At 37.9% G+C, this 16,130-nt stretch overlaps 1 long non-coding RNA gene across 1 annotated transcript in view; it reads left to right on the top strand.

Annotated features, from left to right (window-relative positions):
* Positions 1–8,809: 8,809 nt before the first annotated feature.
* The window catches only part of LOC144234103 (uncharacterized), a 99,989-nt gene continuing 92,668 nt past the window's right edge, over positions 8,810–16,130 (top strand). The window contains exon 1 of the long non-coding RNA XR_013335863.1: positions 8,810–9,205. This is a non-coding gene — a long non-coding RNA (uncharacterized LOC144234103). The remainder of the gene's footprint in view (positions 9,206–16,130) is intronic.

Raw genomic sequence — 16,130 nt, 5'->3', positions numbered from 1 at the left:
CCACTCCATGAAGGATCTTATGCTGAGGAATTTTGATTCTATAGATCAATGTGAAGACGAGTCCTCAGATGCTTAAAAGCAAAAGAAATGACCTTAGACAGTGTATGATTAAGAGATCACCCTGTAGCGAGAAAAGGTTTCCTAGAGTGAGAGACTTGAGCAGAGGCTAAAAGTTTGGCATGAGGAAGGAGCATAACCAAGGAGAAGGCACAGAACTGTTCAGCAGTACTGAGCGTATTGCTGCCGTTTTGAAAACTGTAATGCTTTGAACAATCCATTTGCTTTGGGGACTTTTTTGGCAGTGCTCAGAAGTCCAGGTGCAAAGCAGAGAAAGATGATGGTTGAATAAATTCTCAGTTGTCATGTGTAATTTTTCTAGACCAAGGAGCCAGTATTTTTAGGTTTGAACAAGACATGTGGCAGAAGGTGATGGGCAGGGAGGAAGGGGAAGGGTCAAACATATAAGGGCTTAATGAATTTGAAGAACATGTTTGTAATAGTATTGAAGAAGTAAAAAAAAAATAGGGAGACAGTTTGTGATAAAGAGTAGAATACTGAAGAATAACATTTAAGAAACAGACCAATTCTAGGTCATGAGTTAATACTGTGTATGACCCATGAGGGAAGATTCTTTTTCAATTATCTTCCTCATGCACCATTCATCCCCCCCTTATCTCTCTATTTTTTAATTGAAATATTGTTGACATACAATGGTACACATGGTAATCAGTTCAGATATACAACACAGAGATTCAACAACTCTGTAAATTATGCTGTGCTTATCATAAATGTAACTACCATCTGTCACCATACACTATTACAATACCATTGACTATATTCCCTATGCTGTACCTTTCATCCCCATGACTTATTCATTCCATAAATGGAATTCTATACCTTCCACTTCCTCTCACCCATTTTGCCAATCCTCCTCCCCCCTTCCCTCTGGCAATCACCAGTTTGTTCTCTGTATTTATGTGTCTGTTTCTGCTTTGTTTGTTCATGTTGTTTTTCATATTCCACATATAAGTGAAATCATATGATATTTGTCTTTCTCTGTCTGACTTATTTCACTTAACATCCTCTAGTTCCACCCATGTTGTTGCAAATGGAAAAAATCTCATTCTTTTTTATAATTGAGTAATATCCCATATTATACACATATCACTTATCCTTTATCTATTCATCTAACAATAGACCCTTAGGTTGCTTCCACGTCTTGGCTATTATAAATAATGCTGCAAAAAACATAGGATTGCATACATATCTTTACAAATTAGTGTTTTTGTTTTCTTTAAGTAAATGCCCAGTAGTGGAATTACTGTATTATATAGTATTTCTATTTTTAATTTTTTGAGGAAACTCCATACTGTTTTCCACAGTGGCTCCGTCAATTTACATTCCCACCAACAGTGCACAAGGGTTCATTTTCCTCCACATCCTCACCAACACGTGTAATTTCCTGTGCTTTTGATACTAGTCATTCTGACTGGTGAAAGATAATATCTCATTGTGGTTTTGATTTGCATTTCCCTGATGATCAGTGATGTTGAGCGTCTTTCATGTGTCTGTTGACCACCTGTATGTCTTCTTTGGAAAAATGTCTGTTTGGGTCCTCTGCCCATTTTTTAATTGATTACTTATTTTGCTGTTGAGTTGTATGAGTTATTTATATGTTATGGATATTAACCCCTTTCTGTATATGTAACTTGCAAGTACCTTTTTCCATTTTGTAGGTTGACTTTTTCATTTTACTGATGGTTCCCTTTGCTGGGCAAAAGCTTTTTATTTTGGTGTAGGCCCAATGCTTACATTTGCTTTTGTTTCCCTTGCCTGAGGAGACATATCTAGAAAAATGTTGCTAGGGCTGTTACCAAGGTAATTACTGCCTATGTTTTCTTCTAGGACTTTTATGATTTCAGGTCTCATATTCAGGTCTTAAATTCCTTTTGAGTCTACTTTTGTGTGTGGTATAAAAAGTGGTCCAGTTTCATTCTTTTGCATGTAGGTGTTAAGTTTTCCCAGCACCATTTATTGAAGAGATTCCTTTTGCCATTTTATATTCTTGCCTTCTTTTTCATAGATTAATTGAGCATATAAGCATGGGTTTATTTCTGGATTATATATCTTTTTTTATTGATCTATATGTGTACGTTTGTGCTACCATAATACTGTTTTGATTATTATAGATGTATATCTTGAAATCTGGGATTGTGATACCTCCAGCTTTGCTCTTCTTTCTCAAGATTGCTTTGGGTATTCAGGATCTTCTGCGACTCCATAAAAATTTTAGTATTACTTTCTCTTGTCCAGTGAAAAATGCTGTTGATATTTTGATAGAGGGTGCACCGAATATGTAGATTGCTTTGGGTAGTATGAACATTTTAACAACGTTAATTCTTCCAATTGATGAGCACAGAGTTCCATACGTGTCACCTTCAATTTCCTTCAATGATGCTTTATAGTTTTCATAGTAGAGATTGTTCACATTCTTGGTTAACCTTAATCCTAGGTATTTCATTCTTTTAGTATAATTGTAAACGGAATTGTTTTCTTAATTTCTCTTTCTGCTATTCTGTTATTAGACTCACTCCCTTCTCTTACTGCTGAAATCATAGTGGATAGGATGGAGGACCCTGTGTTCATATTGTGGCAAACATGACTAACTGGACTCATCAGTTTTTCATTCTTGGGGATCTAAAACCATAGTATTAGTCAATCTCTTTTGCTTGAACACTGGTGCTGTGGTGCATCATCATCTTTTCCAGTGCCTAATTCAGCAGAGAAAACTGACGGAGAGAGAGTAAAAGAGAGAGAAAGAAAGAGGAGAGGAGAGGTGGGGGGGGGCGTGGGACATGCAGAAAGAAACAGAAATGAGAACCCTCAAACCCATAAGAGAGAAAAATCTATTTTTCCAAATGGCATCTCAGTTCTCAGGCTCTTTCCTTGAATGTTCTTGGTACAATTGGTTTTCCTGAGCTTGTCCTGTATTTATCACTCCTTAGGGGAAGAAAAGCTCACCCACACCCTAACAGTTCAAATCTAAACATTATTCACTTATCAGATTGGCTAAAATGTTACTGTCCAGTAGTTGCTTTCGTGAGGCAATAGGAAAAAGTAAAAGAAAAGGTAGAGATAGAGTGCCTGGGTGGCTCAGTAGGTTAAGCGTCTGATTTCAGCTCAGGTCATGATCTCACAGTTCGTGGGTTCAAGCCCTGCTTCAGGCTCCTGCTTCAGATTCCGTATCTCCCTCTATCTACGCCCTTTACCTGCTCATGTTCTGTCTCTCTGTGTCTCAGAAATAAATAAAACATTAAAAATTTAAAAACAAAAGGTAGAGAACATATAAGAAAAACACTCTCATATTCATTTGCAAAAGAGAACCATCTTTCTGAAGGAAATTTCTTCAATTTGACAATATCTTGTAAATATTAATATATACATTCCTTTGATTCAAAGATTCCATCTTACATATTTTAATAGTACACACAATTTTCTGTATGTATGTATAATTTTATTTATTGAAATATTGTTTTAATAGAAAAAACAAATTAGAAATATGGTACATGCTCACAAATGAATTACTAATTTAGTTATATTATGATACAGTTATATTCCTACTATACAGCCTTCACATGAGATGGGATAGATGTATAGTTGTTGATGTACAAGTGTTTTAAGAAACACTGAATGAAAAGGCAAGGTATCAAAAAGTTTGAATACTCTAATTCCATTTGTGCATATTTTAAAACTGGATATTTTTATATGCAGATATGCTCATAATATTTTCTGACTGGATACACAAGAAAGTGATTAATTTGTGCAGAAGGATTTGAGTGGGCTCAAGGAGAAAAGAAATGTCTTTTTTTTCATCTATGCCTCCTTTCTTCACTGTTAGTTTCCATTTGTTTTGTTTTGTTTTCAGCATGTCCATATGTTACTTTGGTTTAAAGAATAAAATCAACTTGCTCTCATGAATGAATCAAATATGGATCATTCACACCAGGGTTACTCAAAGTACTGGTCTATGACAAGTTCAGGTGCGTACGTCAGAATGTAAATCAACACATTGCTTCTCCAGCAAAATAGTCTCCCTAAAAATTAATAATGTCAGCAGAACTGAACGGTATGCTCAGTGATGCAGCCAATTTACATTCCAAGGCAAGCTTCTCATCCTTCACTGGTTGGCAACAAAAAGTTCTTGTGTGGTTTTTAATCACACACTGAATAACACTAATGTATACTTTGATATGATTTTAGGAGAAATTCTCACCTCTCCCAAGCATATCTGTATGTCCTAAGCATATGGTTAAGGTATTTCCTTGGGCAGAATTCTTGTTTGTTTTTTTTAACTCTTTTTTTAATGCTTATTTATTTTTGAGAGAGAGACAAAGTGCGAGCTGGGGAGGGAAAGAGAGAGAGAGGGAGACACAGAATCCAAAGCAAGCTCCAGGCTATGAACTATCAGCACAAAGCCTGACGTGGGGCTCGAACTTATGAACCACTAGATCATGACCTGAGTTGAAGTTGGCTGCTTAACTGACTGAACTATGCAGGTGCTCCCAGAATTCCTTTCTTAATGTTTCTTGTGCACACAGGCACTCAGGGACCCAGGCTGACAGAGGCTCTGTCATCTTTTAACATGTGGCTTTAATCATAGCACTGTGTGTCAACATTGGCAAGAACCAGGATACAGTTCTCCCTAGATGCAGCAGTGCTTGGGGTATGCAGTCCCACAGTTGACGGCTCCTTCCCAACAACAATTTGACACTATGGAAGAGAAAGGTGAATCTTTAGGCTATCCCTGTCACAACGATCTATATTATCTGTTCCAGCACTAAAACGTAAATCAGAGGGGGCGCCTGGGTGGCTTAGTCAGTTAAGCATCCGACTTTCGACTTTCGCTTGGGTCGTGATCTCGCGGTTCGTGGGTTCGAGCCCCGCGTCGGGCTCTGTGCTGACTGCCAGCTCAGAACCTGGAGCCTGTTTCAGAGTCTGTGACTCCCTCTCTCTCTGACCCTCCCCTGCTCACGCTGTCTCTCTCTCTCTCCTAGAAATAAATAAAAAACATTAAAAAAATTTTTTTAAATGTAAATCAAATAGAAATCAAATATGCTTTTTATCAAATATGCATTGATATAATAGGGGGTTAAACTTCTGACCATTAACTTTAAATACATCTTTTCATATACATAAGTAAAGGCCTTCCTTAACAAACTATGAATGGCAATCCATTAATATGGATTCTTTCTAAAATATATTCAACTTGAGAAAAGAGGGTAACCTGGTAACTATCTGGCAATTTAATGTGATGAAGTAACCTAACCTACTATTGTGGTTGACCTTTTTTTGGTTGATTCCCCAGACTAGTCTGCAAATAGCTCACCTATACAAGTGGATGAATCCTGGAAATGATGCTTAAATTCCATAACCCAAACTTTCTAAAAAATTTATTTTGAGAAGGAGAGCATGAGTAGGGGAGAGGCCGAGAGAGAGGGGGGAGAGAGAATCCCAAGCAGGCTCCCCACTGTCAGTGCAGAGCCTGATGCAGGACTTGAACCCATGAACTCTGAGATCATAACCTGAGCCAAAACCAGGAGTTGGACACTTAACCGACTAAGTCATCCAGGTGCCCCCATAATCCAAACTTTTGCCAATTGCCTGGGGTAAACCCAAACAACCTAGTCCAATCAGGGATACAAGAACTAGTTAGTGTCTGCCAGGCTCTTAACCAGGAAATGATGTAGTCAGTGGTGGGCTGGAGTGGCTATGTTGGCCCCAGAGAAGAAAGGTATCATACAGAGAAGTGAAGATGAGAAAGCATGTGGCCTCAGAGAGTGAGAACTCTCTGAAATTAATGAGTACATTCTGATGGCTTTCCAGTTCTTGATTCCAATCCCTCTGAGGCTTCCATGTACTCCTTCTATCTTTAGGATTAATTGACCCTTTGGTTTTCTTTAAAAGTTAGTTTGACTGGGTTTCTGTTATTTGAAACAGCCTTAGGACAACTGTTTCAGTCATCCCTTCCAAATTTCTTGCTTCTATATATTAGGGCATGAAGGGAAATATTCCTTTGGCCCACAGAACTCAGATGTCTACAACTTTTTAAGGCAGACCTGACCTAGGGACGCTGCTGTGTATTGGTTTGATATAATTTCCAATCCACTTGTTTGTGGCAAAAATGAAATTGTTTTTTAAGACTGAAGTTGTTTTGCTATGAGTGAAGTAAGCTGTGACAGGATATCATCATCTCATCTGTTTTCACTGATAAGAACTTAGCAGCTCAGCTTCTAAGGGGCCCAATGGAGTTATCAATAAAAACACATAAAGAAGCAACTATGGCGAGGGCACATTCAGACTATAAATACGGAGAGTTTGTGAGGACTATCTGAGAATATTCAGTCTGGGTGAGGGGACTCTTTGCTGATCTAAGTAGTTCTCTGAAGACCTTGGGGCAAGTAGCTCCCATCACAGTAAGAAAGTGGTAAAAATTGTGCAGTGGCCCCCACAAAGGAAATCCTCTTGCCTGTCAACACCCACACCATCCTTCCTTAGCATTGTGTTCCAGCAACAGGAGGCTTTTACTTTTACACTGGCAGCTGGACATCAGTTCTCGGCCTGCTAAGCCATCTTTCCCAAGTGCCAACAAATATAAAGGTATACCTCAACTAAATTTGGACTTTACTCCTTTCATCTCCCTTTGCCTAGAAGAAGAATGTGATTCATCTATCACTGGTTTAGAATATGTTACTCCTTTATAAAGCTTATTAAGAGACATTATCCTGTACAGTAATGGCTTGTGAAATTATTATAATTCCCATATTGATCTGGTGTTAAATAAATTGATGGCAAAGATGAAACTCAGTCTCTGAGCATTAATTTGCCTCCCAAAACAAAACAGCCACTAAATCTATTTTTTGGGCAAAAAAATACAGATGGGTCTGCTCCCATGTTTTCCTTATGCAGACATCTCTTGCAAGAATAGGTGAAAGGCACAAAACAACTGCTAATCTGTTTTTAAGAACATATTTTTTACTTTCTTATATTCCCATCTCATATAGCACAAAAAAATAGTAGTCTCACCTTGTACTTTGTACTTGTACTTTGTACCTGACTTTATGAAAGATACACTGGACTTTAAAATGCATGAGCTTGTCTAATGTACATTGCATTTTTTTTTTTTTTTTACATAGTGGCTCTTCACCAATTGTGGATTCCTAATAAAAAGTCCTCAAAACTTTTGCTTGAATGATAGCCGAACTCAAACTGCTCATTTTGATCCTGAAATCATCACACCAGACATCTTTTCCTCTTGGGCCCATCTTTACAAAAGTATGCTATCGTGTGAACAGCAGCAATTTCAATTTAGCCACTGTCAAGGATCAATTCTTTTATACAATTTTAAAGTACTGAGCATATTTTTCTTTAATCTACTTGCCTATCCAGGTGAGTACTGTCTAAGTGGTTTCATTGGAAATACATTTATTCTTACTCCAAAGATTCATCCAATGATCAAGAGTAGTATCAGTCTTGAGGCTTTGTAGTTCGTCTCTACTATAGTAAAACATATTTTCTCCATGATTCACTCAGCTGAGCACCTTGTTTCTTTCTTACTCTGAATTTCCAGCAGGCCTTCATGTGGCCTGAGGGAACTTGAAAAAGAAGCTGTAAGCTTTGGGGACAGGCTGAAGTCAGATCCTCAGATTAGGCCTGAGGAACAGGTCCATGAGGAGGTTTAACTGGCCTCTCTGCTGATTCCAAGCCTGAGAGTAAGGTGTTAAGGTGTAAACTTAGAAAAAAGACTTGCCAGAAAAGGAATTTTTCATCAGCATTATTTTAAAAATGTGCTGAGTTTGTACTAGTCCTTCTCAGATTTTCTCATTCACCCACCGTTTGTGAAAATTATAGTGTTTAAATATCATTTACCAAGAGAATTTCAGTTTTGTTTAAAAAAAATAGAGGGAAAAAAATAAATAAAAAAAAAATAGAGGAAATCAGAGGCTTCTGCGTAAGGGCGAAGACCCAGAAAAGTTAGTCTACGATATTCACTAGCTCATCGATTTTCATGGTGTAGTAAGATCGTGGTTGTTCAGTGTTCTTTCCTTAGGTGACTTTTTTTTTTCTTCAATAGCAGGAAATACTTATCAACTAAGGAGAAAGAGTTCCCCCCCCCCCCGTGGGCCTTTATATGAATCTATAAAATCCAGCCTGTTTCTATGGTTCCCATCTTATCCACATCTCTTACTTCTTCTGTCTCTATCTCTTCTCTCTGCTTCCTCTATCTACTCTTCCTTAAACCAATTATTACAGTTTTCTTTTCCTTTTGTGATGTCCCCTCTGTCTTATACCTGCAGAGCTGCAACCACCTAGAGATTGTATGTTCAAATCAAATTTGTTTATTCTAATGAAAACTTGAATTGGAGACTGTTGTTTGCTCTCAAGCTCATTATAAGTGACACAGGCTCTGGCTTTCTTTTCATTTCTTTCTAAAATGGCCTGTTTTACTTAAATTTAATAGCGAATCTTTTATTGACCACTTAAACGTGACAGTTATATGCTTAAGTATTGTTTTCTCACATATGTGTTAAAACAAAATCCTAACATTTTTTCTTCTTTTTTTTTTTTTCCCTTGCCCCAATCTCACCGCCACCACGATCTCTTCAGAACTTCCGGAGTGCCACACCCGCTCTGGGCTCGCGAGGGCGGAGAAGATCCAAGCCACGTGGTGGGGGCCTTGGGGAGGTACTTCCGGTTCCGCTTTTGGACCTGGCAGCCAGCGGCTTCCAGCAGCACCTCCAGACCTCTCGCTGGTGCGCCGCAGGGGATGAGTCCCAACCACTCAATCCCCTTCCCCCTGCGCACGCAGGCAATGCGTGCCCTGGCGATGACCCTTGGGGCACCACGGTGGGGTTCTTCACTGCACTGGGCTCGCTGTCGCTCTAGAAACGTCGGCAGCAGGGCGCATGGAGTAGTGTGCCCGGGTTCGGCTGTGCCATCGGCCTGGGACGTTTCCAGGCGCGAGGCTGTGATAAGCACGGCCAGGGAAAGCACAGGGGACCAGCAGCAATGTCAGCTACTTGATCCATCTTGAAACACAGCTGGAGTGTAAAGCTTGTGAGAGTCGGCGGCTTATGTGAAGGTGGCTCACCTGAAAGCTAGCTTGGCGCACCTGCTGCTGCTGCTGCTGCTGCTTCAAGAACCCCAAGTAAGTGTCTCCATTACTAAAGGATGTCCATTCATTCTAACTCTTTTTGATTGTGAAGCCCTAGAGCATTTGGGAGTGTTTATCAAGAAAGATTTGGGGTTGAAGTTCACTGTCCCAGCATTGTGCTAAACAGGAAATCCCTTTTCACAAATCTGTTACTCTTCTTACCTCTTCTATTAACTAATGCTATTTTGTTTATTTTGTTCTGTTTTAATTTCTCTGAGTCTTGGTTTCTTCATCTGGGGAATCAAGGATATTTGACTCTGTAGTTAATAATGATGGGGTTTTGGAGCAGTGGGGGTTCTGAGCTGAAAGCCAAGAAAGAATTCTTGAGAAGTCTTTGGTGCAAAAAGGTGATTTTATGAAATCACAGGGACAGGACCCATGGGCAGAAAAAGTTTCACTAGGTTTGTAAGGAGTGACTGCTTATATGCTGTGGAGTTGGGGGATGTAAGTCAAGAGAAAGTTTCTCGAAGGGATTTCCATAAGCTAAAGAAGACTCACAGATTACTGGAGGCCTAGCTACTATCAAGATTATCAAGCTAAGGGGCGCCTGGGTGGCTCAGTCGGTTAAGCGTCCGACTTTGGCTCAGGTCATGATCTCGCGGTTTGTGGGTTTGAGCCTCGCGTCCGGGCTCTGTGCTGACAGCTCAGAGCCTGGAGCCCGCTTCGGATTCTTTGTCTCCCTCTCTCTCTGCCCCTCTCCTGCTCATGCTCTGTCTCTTGAAAATTAACACTAAAAAATTAAAAAAAAAAAAAAGATTATCAAGTTAAGGTGTTTTTCCCTCTAACAAAGCATTATCATTAAGCTAGTAGGGAGTTCCTGGAGATTATTAGGCTATTGAAAGATTGCCTTTTTATAATTTACTAAGATATTTGTAAACTGATGGAGACTCCATCAGTTTAACCATTTGTTTTCTGCCCTTTCCTTTGTTCTTGGGCAGCCAGGAGGGCCTGAGAAATAGCCCGTATAGTCCACCTTTGGGGTGGGAGGGGGTGGGAGGTGGTGTTAGGTTAGCTTGTGTTTTGCCCTTAGCATGCCTTTTGCTCCCTCATCTATAGTGCCTCTTCTAACTACAAAAATCTTGTTACCTTGTTAATAAATCAACAATTTTTCCTCCTTACAAACATCTTTAGAATTCCCTCATGAAAAACTAATCAAGAATATGTGCTAAGATTGTGATTATCAATTTTCTAAGCATCAGTTTTCACATAGAATGAGATGTTTTTTAGACCCCTTTAAGACCAAAAATGCTCTTATACAGGTTATAGATTCTTGCTGTCTTTTCTACTTAGGATTTTTTTCCACTCCAAATGAATTTATGTTTTCTGTTGTCATAAACCAAAAACTCTAGAACCCTAGTGCATTTCCTGGCTATAAGAAAGCTTGGAGCCAAATTCATTGTCCAAATGTTGTAATATGCCAAATGCTGTGGCTGAGGAAAGCATCTATTTCCTTTCAGATGAATTTTGTTCTCTATTATCCTCAAATGCCTTTACTTGGAGAACTTCAATTTGTAGGTGTGAGCAGAATGCAAGATTTAAATTCAATTCACAGCACAATCTCCAATTCTATGCTGATGCATTTTCAAGTTTTTGGTTATAAATTAATCCACTCACCTCCCAATCATTCGACAGAAGCCATGAGTAAAAATTTATTCTCCTCTGTCAGCATCTCTGTCCAAGGATTAAGGAACTGTTTTGAGGGATTGGAGTGTGAAAAGTTGGTTTCATAGAGGCATCCGTGAGGCTAAAGTGACAAGCTGTCCAGAGACCATAGCAGTTTATGCAAGAATCATCTGTTCACCTGTGTTCTAATGGAACTGTTGCATAGGTGGATCTGTAGATTCCCTAAGCCTACATAATTTCCAATCTTCTCTACCCCAGTGGATATCCCTAGTGCAGTATAAGTGTTTCTGTTCTTATGCTGATAACTGTAGCTCCTTACTTCCTTTCTGTCTCAAGGTGCAGGATTATGATGTTTTCTCATAAGTCAAAGCAGTCACGTACAGTGGTAATGGGGATGTGCTAAAGATGTGCAGTGCACAACCTATGCAACTGTAAATATCTGCCTTATGGAATATTTNCTTGGGTAAATTCCTAGCAGTGCTATTGCTGGGTCATAGGGGAGTTCTATTGTTAGTTTCCTTAGGAACCTTCACACTGTTTTCCAGAGGGGCTGGAATATTTCTTATAACCTGGCACAGGAGAACTGTCGTTGGTTGCCACTTGTAGCTTTGATCAATCCAGCATTACTCAGACTCTAATAAATGTTCAGCAGTCTATTTTTAACTAAGAAAACTCATGTCTGTCAGATATCACACAGTAGATAATATTCACTGAAAATAGTTGCCACTTGTTTTTAAACTACCAATTTTTTGTATTCAGTATGAACTCCACAGGTAAGGCAGACAAAAAAAAAAGTGAGCAATTTTTGAGAAAGAAGAAAATAAATGCATTAGCTTACATAAACTCAAAATTGTATTCAGTGTCATATGATTTTTTAAAAAATAGCTGTGTAAAATAACTCTTATTAATAATTTAAAAAGTACAGATGGGTTTGAGTTTCATCTAGTGGAATTTAGTTTAGTTTAGACTTCGAGTAAAGTCATGAAAAACTCTCCAAGAAGGTACAGGGCTATCAGTCTAACTAGTCTTTGAAAAGCAAATGAGATTTAAGAAAAAAAAAATCTAAAGTTTCATGTGCATTACTTCCAGGTCCCACATCAAGGGCTACATTTATAAATAACGTTTGTTCAATCAGATTTTGAGAACGCTTTTATTTTATTTGTTTGTTTCTATTTGATGTGTTTCAATTTTAGGAGAAAGGGACACATTATCAAAGAGATCATATTGACACTTTTCAGAGGAGGTTCTTACACATTTAGTTTACTCCTTATTATGTCAAAAGATAATGACGAATAAATGCTGTTGAAAATAATGATGTTCTAGTTTATGAGGGTCTCAAACATCCACAAACCACTTAACTGTCTCAATTTAACCCTTCTTTTTCATGCAGGAATAAGAAAAGTGCATGATTTAGAACCTCAATAGTAAGAGAACAAACACATTTTTAGCTGACTCCTGAGCTACATTGTACTATTTCCAAGCTACTTCTCCTAGAAAATAAAAATCTCATGATGTTATGTGAATAGAAATGAGACCCACACTCTCTGATTGGAAACTAGTTTATGGAAAGCCTCAATTTGAAAGGCAGATGAGCTACCAAATTATTTCAGAGTTTGTTTAAGAATCTCAGAAATTTTCCCCATACGCAGGTTTTGTAGTTTTCCCACACCTGAAGAATACCATCTCTACTGGATACTTTCCCGGTGTTGTGAAATACATCTGCTGTCTGAGGAATTTTCCCCATCCACCTCCCAAACCAGCAAGCTGAGTATACAGAGACCAGCATTCAGCACTCTACCTTACCTGAGGTTGTGTCCTCACAGTCCCTTCATTCTACTTTATTTGTCTTCAGAGTACTTACCACTGCCTGACATTATTTTAACTGTTTATTACCTGTCTTTCAAATGAGAATGCAAATTCTAGGGGAGCATGGAGTTTGGACAGTTTTGTCCTTTGTCATAACCCAAGCACTTAATGTAGTGTGAGGTTAACATAAAAGTCACTCAATAAATACTTTTTGAATAAATGAATAAATATATTTTGGCAAATTCCACTAGTGACTTGTCCCTTTTCCACTTTATTATGTGTCTAGGAGAGAAGTCTAAAGTGATTCTGTTTTTATGTAATTAAGTATATTACAATGAACACTTAAAAGTTATTTTTTATTATGTAAAATACCTTTTTAAATAAAATATCTTAAGTGTTTGATAGTTCTTTGCTTTTGGTTGCTTTTTCCCAAATTATTTGTCTAGGCACTAATTAAGAGATGAACTCTATCAAAGTATAAATTTAAATAAAGCAATATTTTATTTCACTGAAGTGTTTAGCAGTGATAGGCAATTCATCACCAAAAAGGAGACTTTCAGCACAGCTAGGCTGTGAGTGTTCAATGAAATATTTTTCCATAGGACACTAATCAACATTTTTGTAAAATGGAAATTTCTATTAAAAGTTAGTAAGATAAGATTCTGATTCTCATTTTGACAAGGAAGAGAACATCTTTTCCTTTGTTAAAAAGAAATAGGCACTTGGTAAGGGGCTTTGAGGTGACTTCCTCCATTCTTATATTTTTGTATTGCTTGATTTTTAAAACATAAACAAGCATTTACTGATTAAAAAAAAAAAAAAGGGAAGGTAAAAAATGAAACAGGCCCCAAATGGTGTCACTTATATTAAACACCTCCAAGACTCAGTACCTAACCTAATTGTGGTATCTACCTCCCTCCAGAGTGGAATTTTAAATTTCCTGGTCAGCACTAGAGAGATAACCTACCAGATAAAACCTCCTGCCTTCCTCTGAGAGAAGGTAACCTTAACTTGAAATAATCATATCTTGCTGATAACTGATGTAGGAAACAAAGGCAGAAAAAAAAATTAAATTTTCTTACAACTTATAGACCATTGACAAGTCTTTGAAATAGGCAGAGTGACCTCCCTCTAGGAACTCAACTGCCTCAATGATGACTCTTTCCTAAGGGCAAAAGGCAATCTTAGTTTAACATCATCCCAACCTCCAGGATCCTGTAAGTCTACTTTAACATATAAAAATTCCTTTGGAAACTTCCTTTATCTCTACCCCCAAATATATGTTGGCAATCATAATCCAGGCATACATCTAAAGGGCCTAAAGATTGACTTTTACTTAAACTAAATAAATGACCTTTTCCTAATAATAGCTAGCTTTCTCAGGGCCCTATAACCCTTGTTTCCAAAATACCTTGCAGGCTTGTGCTATCCCTACACCTCTCCTAAGTTGAAAGTACGTAATTGGCCACTCTTCACAACCCTAGTGAAGTTCTTTCTGCCCACAGATCCTGTATAAATCCACCTTTTTTGTACCAAAGATGTCTCAAGAATTCTATCTTGGCAGTAGGCTCCGAACCCCAACATTTCCACGTCAGTAACCTACTTGTTTCACCTCATTTCTGCCTATAGTTCCTTGGAACTCCTTTTCACTTGCTAGATGGGATTCTCCACAATTCATGAATTGCTTAATAAAACCAATTAGATATTCAAATTTACTCAGATGAAGTTTTCTTTTTAAAAAAAAATTTTTTTAATGTTTATTTTTTCTCTTTAATTTTTTTAATGTCTTATTTATTTCTGAAAGAGAGAGAGAGCAGCATGAGCAGGGGAGGGTCAGAGAGAGAGGGAGCCACAGAATGTGAAGCAGGCTCCAGGCTCTGAGCTAGTGGTCAGCACAGAGCCCGACGCGGGGCTCAAACCCATGAACCGTGAGATCATGACCTGAGCCGAAGTCGGACGCTTAACCGACTGAGCCACCCAGTCACCCCCCAGATGAAGTTTTCTAATACCTTAATTGATACTTACTTGGGATAATGTTTAATTTTATAAAACTTTACTCACTATGCATTTAAAAAAGTCTTGTAATGACACAGAATAAATGTTTTATTTATAAAAATAAAATGCCTAAGTGTACATAAAATATAAATTAGCAGCTTACTGAATGATAAAACAAAAATCTTAGTAAAGTATACTCAAGTAAAAAAAAACAACACACATATAAAGTATTACTGACATCTCCCAGAAATTCCTTTCTGTCCTTTCCCTTCTCAGTGGGAACCAATATCGTATATTTTACTATAACCAATCCTTGATTTTACTTTCAAGTTTTACCAAATCGTATATCCCTAAACAAGATAGTTTAATATTTCCTGTTTTTGTACAATTCTTTTATAGTCTTTGCTTAACAATATGCCTTTATAATGCATTAATATTATTGTATAGGATTGAATCTATAATTTATACAGTGGAACATATACAGTATGGTATTGTTGATGGATATTTGAATTGTTTCCAGTTTGGGTCTGTAACACATAGTGCCATGTGGATATTCTTGAATAGGTGTCATAGTGTACATGACCATGTATTTCTTTAGGATGTATATTTGGGAGTAAAATTGCTGATTATGGAGTATTAACACAGTAAGTTTTAGTCATTACCCTTAAACATTTGTACAAAATTGTACCAATTTATACTTTTACCGGGAGTGAGAAAACATTCCCATTTGCTCTACAGGATTAAAGACTTATGGGGCGCCTGGGTGGCTNTCAGTTGGTTAAGCCTCCGACTTCGGCTCAGGTAATGATCTCGCGTTTCGTTGGTTTGAGTCCTGCATCGGGTTCTGTACTGGCAGTTCAGAGCCAGGAGCCTGTTTCAGATTCTGTGTCTCCCTCTCTCTCTCTGCTCCTCCCCCACTCGTCTTCCGTCTGTCTCTGTCTCCAAAATAAATAAATTATAAAAAAAATTTTTTTTTTTAATTTTGCCAGTATACTAGGAATATAATGGCATCTCATTGTGGTTTTTATTTGCATTTCTCTGATGGCTAATGAGGTTGAGCACCTTTTTATATGTTTTTTTTTTTTGACATTCAGATTTTTGTGAAGTGATTTTTGTCCATTTTCTTTCTTTGTTTTTAATTGATTCTGGATCAGTGTATTCTAGATGTGCGCCTAAAGACAATTGTATGTGTTGCATATGTATTTTCCCTCACAAGGTTCCCTTTCAGTGGTGTCTTTTGATGAACAGAAATTCCTAATTTTAATGAGGTTGTGGGGTAGGAAAAATAAATTTTTCCTCTACCCTTCTAGGTTCCTGGCTGAGACCCCTTCCCCCATAATAAAAGATTAAAAGAAGAAAAAAAAGTTTAATATCATGTATACCTCCTGTATACATGGGAGAGACCCAGGAAAACTGAGTTACTCTCCAAAATGCCCTAAGCCACCACCTTAAATAACATCTCCAGCTAAAGACAAAAGGAGTGGGCAGAGGAGGC

Source organism: Crocuta crocuta, unplaced genomic scaffold (genome assembly GCF_008692635.1).
Source record: "Crocuta crocuta isolate KB4526 unplaced genomic scaffold, BGI_CrCroc_1.0 scaffold518, whole genome shotgun sequence".
Lineage (NCBI taxonomy): Eukaryota > Metazoa > Chordata > Mammalia > Carnivora > Hyaenidae > Crocuta > Crocuta crocuta.
This window is presented reverse-complemented; position numbering and strand designations above follow the sequence as displayed.